The sequence below is a fragment of the Nycticebus coucang genome, chromosome 2 (genome assembly GCF_027406575.1).
Source record: "Nycticebus coucang isolate mNycCou1 chromosome 2, mNycCou1.pri, whole genome shotgun sequence".
In the NCBI taxonomy this organism is placed as follows: Eukaryota; Metazoa; Chordata; class Mammalia; order Primates; family Lorisidae; genus Nycticebus; species Nycticebus coucang.
Genome location: NC_069781.1, coordinates 82,262,667 through 82,270,437, shown reverse-complemented (window position 1 = coordinate 82,270,437; position 7,771 = coordinate 82,262,667). Strand labels below are relative to the sequence as shown.

The following is a 7,771-nucleotide window of genomic DNA, read 5'->3' as shown; positions in this document are numbered from 1 at the left end:
ATGAAATTGGAGGTAAACCCAACCATCTGTGTCTGCAAGGACTCTTCCCATGGACCACACACCACCTGACTCACAGTCTTGCGGAGATTCCACTGCCTCTGTGGATGAAACGGCCCTTGCTGCGATTGTGGCCCAGGAGGCCAACAAAGCCGCTGGGGCAGAAGTTCTAACAGCAACTGTATTAACTTCCTCAAGACGAGAGGCAGACTCCAAGACAGGCAACCCTCTTTGTCAGGGGGATAGCCTAATCCAGGAGGGGAACTACTATTGGAGGATCAGTCCCCTGGGAATACAGCCTTTGCTCAGAACCTTCTGGGGGGACATTTTTTCTTGTCCACATTTGACTTTCTTTTTAGTGATTTCCAGGTCTTGGTCTCTTTTGCTGTGCTAGGATTATCCTTTTGATCTGGAAAAGCATGTGTACACAGTCGTTTATATTCATCCAGTTTCTGCCTTTGGTGCTTAGCATAATTGTTGGTACCAGGCCCGTACAGTGTCCTGGTGAAGCAGATTAACTGGTAGCAGTTGGGTGGGTAATAGAGGAATTGACACCTTCTTCTGAAGTTTTGGGATGTCACTATGTTCTGCTTTCTTTTTTAGCAGAACTCTTTGTAACCCTTGGCAGATATTTTTTATTTCATCCTCTTGCTGAGGTTCCTGGTACAGCAGGTACACTTGGATGGCTGATCCTCTACCATCCTGTGCACTGATCCTCTCCGGAACAAGTTTCTGCTGATGCTTGGTCAAGTCTGTAACTCCCACATTCTTCTCTGGCCTTCTCTGGGGAGTTCCACTCCTTACCTTCTGCATTCTCCATACTTAGAGAGGAGGAGGTGGATACATCGAAAAGATTCTCCCAAAGTCCCCTGCCCCAACATTGCTGTTTAAAAAGTCTCCTCCGGTCCCGGTGGAGATGCTGAGGTCAACATCAGATTTGAAATATTTAAAGTGGATATAAAACTATTTCAGCAATGCAGACAATTAAGTGCGTTGTGGTAGGCGATGGTGCTGTTGGTAAAACATGTCTCCTGATATCCTACACAACAAACAAATTTCCATCTGAATATGTTCTGACTGTTTTTGACAACTATGCAGTCACAGTTATGATTGGTGGAGAGCCGTATACTCTTGGACTTTTTGATACTGCAGGGCAAGAGGATTATGACAGATTACGACTGCTGAGTTATCCACAAACAGATGTATTTCTAGTCTGCTTTTCAGTGGTCTCTCCATCCTCATTTGAAAATGTGAAAGAAAAGTGGGTGCCTGAGATAACTCACCATTGTCCAAAGACTCCTTTCTTGCTTGTTGGGACCCAAATTGATCTCAGAGATGATTCTTCTACTATTGAGAAACTTGCCAAGAACAAAAGAAACCTACCACACCAGAGACTGCTGAAAAGCTGGCCCGTGACCTGAAGGCTGTCAAGTATGTGGAGTGTTCTGCACTTACACAGAAAGGCCTAAAGAATGTATTTGATGAAGCAATATTGGCTGCCCTGGAACCTCCAGAATCGAAGAGGAGTCACAGGTGTGTGCTGCTATGACCATCTCTCCAGAACCCTTTCTGCACAGCTGGTGTCGGCATCATACTAAAAGCAATGTTTAAATCAAACTAAAGATTAAAAATTAAAATTCGTTTTTGCAATAATGACAAATGCCCTGCACCTACCCACATGTACTCATGTCACACGAGGCCCCTAGGTATGGCCCCCCTTTCCCCTCCCAGTACTAGTTAATTTTGAGTAATTGTATATTGTCAGAAAAGTGATCAGTACTAGTTTTTGTTTTGTTGTTTCAAAAAAAAAAAAAAAAGATTTTTTTTTTTTTTTTTTTTTTTTTTAAAGCAAGGCATGCTTGTGATGACTCTGTAACAGACTAATTTGAATTGTTGAAACTGCTCCCTGGTTCCACTCTGGAGAGTAATCTGGGACATCTTAGTGTTCTTTTTTTTTTTTCCCTCTGTTTTTGGGGGGAGTGTGTGTGGGGTTTATTTTTTAGTCTTGTTTTTTTAATTCATTAACCAGTGGACAGGCCTAAGGGGAGGAGGATGGATTGATTCCACATTCCACTTTTTAGATCTAGTTTAGAAAACATGTTCCCCGTCTGGTGCTCTTAGAAAGGAGTATAGTAAATGCCTCATTTAATAACATACTCCTTTTTGAAAGATGCCTTTTCTCTCCACCCTTGAGTAGATCCAGTATTTGATGAAACTCATGAAAGTGGGTGGAACCTGTCTTGCCCCTCCTCTTTTCTAGGATGCACTATCTATGTGACTATGACTTTCAAGGAAATTTGTTTGCCATTTGCTGATATTTTTTGGAAGTTAATTTCTAACTTCTTTCACTGATAAATGAAGAAAAGTATTGCACCTTTGAAATATTCCAAATGGATTGAGTTCATAATTAAAAAAATTTTTTTTCCTGTTTGAAAAAAAAAAGTCTCCTTCCACTTCCTGCTGAGGCAGTTTTTTTCTCATCTCCATTTATGAAAACAACGAATGAAAACAATTGCAGGTTGGCAGACATGATTCATTCATGGCCATCTGGCTGAGAAGTGGTAGGCACATGATTAGAGGTCAGGTCTCTAATTTAATAGAATATAAACTTTTCAAGGATTTAATATTCCAGAGATGACCCTGCCCACGGATGCTTAATTGGAATACATTTATATACTAGAGGGAATTTATTACAAATACTTTTCTCAGAAAAAAATACCCAGTCCTGAAAATAATTGCCTTAATAGCTTTATGCAGGCCTGATAATTAAAAAAGTAGGGAATATCAAGAAGTCATTTATAGAACAGCATTTATTAATTTCCATAATGTAGATGGATAGCATGTTTTGGTTATTCAAATTTTCTAGTTAAAATGCAGGGTAATGTCACCATAAGCCACGGATAAACCTTCTGAGGTTGAATCCTTTGTGGGCAGAAATAATATACTTCTCTAATAGATATTATGTCTCTTATAGATCAGAGGGGGAAAAGAATAGCTATTATGTCTACTTATATAATAGCCACTTACTACTGGCAACATTTTATTTCTACCCTCTTCGTACATTTCATGTGTTAAAAATTTAGTATTACACGCAAACCTTGGTTTTATACCTGTTCTTTTTTCAATTCAAGTCCTGTTTGATACATGCCTAATTGTTTTCTTTGAGTTATTTATCATGTTATACATTTTGTGAAACACTTCTTACGAAATCAAACTTGTAAACTCCAAGGTGTTTTGTAAACATGCTAGCAAAGCTCTTACTAGATGAGAACTGATTGGCAAATTAAAAAAAATAGAAAGTTGATGAAGATATTGCTCTTGATATGAGTTTTTCCAACTGATATTTTGAGTTGTGGCTACTTTCAGAGAATTTGTAGAGGAGATGAAGTTTAAAATTACATGGAAGAGACATTAACATTCCTTTGGAAATTTCGTATCACAGAGAAAATAGTGCCTTTCTTTGATGGATCATTCAGTAGTTTAGGATAAATTCTGATAAATTAAAGCCAGGAAAAAATACATCGAATAATAAAGCAATGGGAGATAGTTTTAACTTGTATTGTAGAAATGATTTTACATTAATTTGCTTAAGGAATGTAGTATGTGTAACAAATAATATTCAAAGAAAGTTTTATTATTCTTTTCTTGACTGAGGTTGTGGTTTAAAAAAAGAGATAGTTTTATAAACTTGGGTTGATGATCTAAAAGAGCTAATTTATAAGGTATGAAGAATAAACTCTGTAGGCTGATTATCCACCAAGTAAGGGAATAAAGGGAAGGTAATGCACCCAAAGTGAGTCCAACATTTGTTTTTTTCAAGGAACTTTTTTCAGGTATCAAAAAAGCAGAAATATTCCTTTGAATAAGCCACTTTTTTCTCCCTTGCTTCTCCTTAGAAATGAGAGAGAGAAAGAGAAAAGAGAAAGAGAGAAAAACACTTTAATCACTGTGCAAATAAATTGATTTCTTTGGGGGGTAGTTTGTGCTTAGTAGAGAGTTATGCAGAATTGGAAGGATATTATGACGTAAATAGCATCAAGGACGTTGGTTACATTTACTAAGATGAAAAATAGAAAGAATGCCTGAGGAGAAGTAGAAATACGTAGTTGTGGAGGGGATCAGGATAGAAGAAACAAATTCAAGAGTCAGAATTAATTTATTTATTGAGTCAGCAAATATCTATGGGTACTACTACCCTGTTTCCCCGAAAATAAGACATCCTCCGAAAATAAGACCTACTTACAGGAAAGATAAGACGTCCCCTGAAAATAAGACCTAGCGCATCTTTGGGAGCACACCTTAAAATAAGACACTGTCTTATTTTCGGGGAAACGGGGTACATGCTCAGCACATTTTGAGTAGCAATATTCTCCTTTTACTGTACCTTTAGCCTGTAGATAATCGGACAAATTAGGGGAGTGCTTTGTTTCTTTTCAATATTCATTCATTGCTTACTATGGTACAGAGAAATGGTTAATCAATAACTCAGAACTTGAGATTAGTGGGTAATGTTTCACTATGGGCAAGGACAGTGTATGATGTTGATTATCATTAGCAGCACGCTCTCTTCTTTCTCCCACTTTCTGGACCTCTACTGTCAGCAGGTTAGAATGTCCAGGCCTGTCCCCTGTGTAAAGGGTAGTCATTTTCTTTCCCTGCTCTGTCTAACCCCTGTGGGTCACACTGTCCTGGCCAGCTTGAGATTGCAAAGCAAGGTTAGCTCAGAACAAAACTGAGTGAAGCTTGTTCTTTCTGCTGACTGTCTCTTGCTCCTGAACCTGGGCTGGCAAGGCAGAGCTCTGATCTCATCTGGAGAGGTAGTTCTGTGAGTGGACTGGGGTTGTTGGGCTTTGGTTGGTCCCCTGCTCTAGCCATAGCTGAGTTTCAGGACCCAGGACTGGGGGTGGGAGGTGCCACTGTGATCTTGAGTTTAAGCTGTTTTTTTCTAATCTAGCTTTTACAGAGATCTGCTCTGTTAATAACATTAATAAACAGTGTGTTGTATTTGACTAGTAGGATGTGTATTCATGCCCCCCTGGCCATGACCTTGAAGAGGAGGAGGAGAGAGATGTAGTTCAACCTTTAAAAACATTTATTTCCAATAGGACACCTGAAGCCTTGGGACTCAGATGGAAACAAGCTGACTGTGAACAAGGGGATATTGACATCATGAGAGATCTTATTATTCCTCTTGTTTTCACCTTTTGTGCTTAAAGAAATATTTTAATACTTGCTTTTATGAAATTAGTCATAAACTTAGAAAAAGTCAGTTGGAGAAAGAGCTTAGCAGTGTGATTTATGCAAAGGACAAATCCTTTGAAATAATAAAGGTTTAAGGTGTTAGATGACTCTAAAATCTTGCTTCTCCCTGTGGTCTTAAGGAAAGGTGAATCTTCTCTGCAACTCGGGTTGCAATGAACAGCCCTTGCCTCAATTGCATGCGCCTTGTAGGTGTACTTCTTTGGCAGTCAACACATGTATGAAGCAAATATGGATTTTGAGAAAATTCATATTGTGAGGAACTACAAATCGATCTACTGATACATGTGACATGCCATCTGGGGAATGTAGAGTCTGAGGCAGGAAGCATACACCACGCTGGGGGCGGCGGGTGCAAAGATGGAGAGGAAAGCTAGGGGGACTAAGAGCAGAAAGGAATTTGTTCCTCTATTCCACAAATACTCAATGAGTAACTTGGCCATGACTGTATTTTACTGTGCATAATGCGCACTGTTTTTGCCCAAAAATTTGGGTGTACGTTACATATGGGTGGTACTGTTTGTTACCAGTACATAAAATTTCTTGTACCTTCTATCTCTTCTTGTGTTTTGCAATTATTTGTTATTCAAATTTCTTGTAGCATAGTATGTTAAAAAATAGATGCTGAAATTCCTTTATAATACAAAAAGCAAGGTCGTAAATATAAACAAATAAAAATTTGAATAAAAATTAAAACAGAAGATTTTTTTTTTTTCCTGAAAGTTTGGGCAAAAAATGTGGGCACATGTTATACACGGGAGCGCATTACACATGGCAAAATACGGTAAGTGTCAGGTTCTGTGTGTGGTCTTAAGACAATATTGGTCAACAATATCAATGTGGTTTCTCTCCTCCCTGGTCTTCCGTGTTAGAGAGGGTACAAGCAAGTGAGAAGGGAGTCACAACAGAGCGATGAATGCTCTGGGCCATTGCCATGCTCGTGGACCATTGCCATGGGAGCACTTGGAGACAGACAATGGGGAGAGGTGAGGAGGGAGTGGTAGTGTCAGTGATGGTGGGGGTGGGGAGGGGTGCACATCATTCTGCCCAGACCTATGCCGTGTGTCTAGAGAGTCCTCCCCGGACAAGAAAGTAACATTTTCTTTTCTTTTCTTTCTTTCTTTCTTTCTTTTTTTTTTTTTTTGTGGTTTTTGTCCAGGGCTGGGTTTGAACCCACCACCTCCTTCATATGGGACCGGCACCCTACCCCTTTGAGCCACAGGCACCACCCATGAAAGTAACATTTTCTTCCAATAACTGTGCTCACAAAGTTATGATGCTTCAGTGTGGAAGTGTTAATGTGTTTGTGACTGAATAAACAAATGACTGTTTATAACAAAAGTACTAAATATTATACTTTTTTTATTAAGTGAATACACATAAATCATGAATACACTTATGCATATGTGGGCTACAATGTGTTGATTTTTTTTTTTTTATACAATCTGACGTGGATACATCAAACCAATCCACATAGCTTTTGCCTCATATACTTGATTATTGTGTTAATACATTTATGTTCTACCCTTGGCAGATTGGACTTGTACCCTTGCAATATGTTCCATAGGTGTGGTCCCGCCGTTACCCTCCCTCTATCAAACCTCCCTCCTCCCCTTTCTTCCCACTCCATTTCTCTCCTTCATCCTGGGCTATAGTTGTGTTCTATCTTTCATAAGAAAGTGTGAGTAAATATAAGTAGGTTTCATAGAAGTACTGACTACATTGGATACTTTTTCCTCCATTCTTGAGATACTTTACTCAGGAGAATATGTTCCAAGTCCCTCCACGTAAACATAAAAGAGGTAAAGGCTCCATCTTTTTTTAAGGCTGCATAGTATTCCATGGTATACATATACCACAATTTATTAATCCATTCATGGGTCAGTGGGCACTTGGGCTTCTTCCATGACTTGGCTATTATGAATTGAGCTGCAATGAATAATCCGGTGCAAATATATTTTTTACAAAGTGATTTTTGGATATATTCCTAGTAGAGGAATTGGATATCCTTTTGGATATATTCCTAGTAGAGGAATTGGATATCCTTTTGGATATATTCCTAGTAGAGGAATTGCAGGATCCAACAGCAGGTCAATTTTTAGATCACTGAGTGTTCTCCAAACTTCTTTCCAAAAGGAACGTATTAGTTTGCATTCCCACCAGAAATGGAGAAGTGTTCCCTTTTCTCCACATCCATGCCAACATCTGTAGTTTTGGGATTTTGTTATGTGGGCTTCTCTTACTGGAGTTAGATGGTATCTCAAAGTGGTTTTGATTTGCATTTCTCTGATGATTAAAGATGATGAGCATTTTTTTCATGTGTCTGTAGACCATGCACCTGTCTTCTTCAGAGAAATTTCTGTTCGGATCTCTTGCCTACAGTGAAATGGGATCACTTGTTCTTTGGTTATTAATAAGTTTGAGTTCTCTGTGGATTCTGGTTATCAGACCTTTGTCAGAAACGTAACCTGCAAATATCCTCTCCCATTCTGAGGGCTGTCTACTTGCTTCACTT

General features: G+C 39.0%; 1 pseudogene across 1 annotated transcript; it reads left to right on the top strand.

Moving 5' to 3' along the window:
• The first annotated feature begins 912 nt into the window (after positions 1–912).
• Positions 913–2,424, top strand: LOC128561832 (cell division control protein 42 homolog; annotated as a pseudogene). The gene has a single exon (XR_008373353.1). The product of XR_008373353.1 is annotated as a cell division control protein 42 homolog (transcript).
• The last annotated feature ends 5,347 nt before the right edge of the window (positions 2,425–7,771 follow it).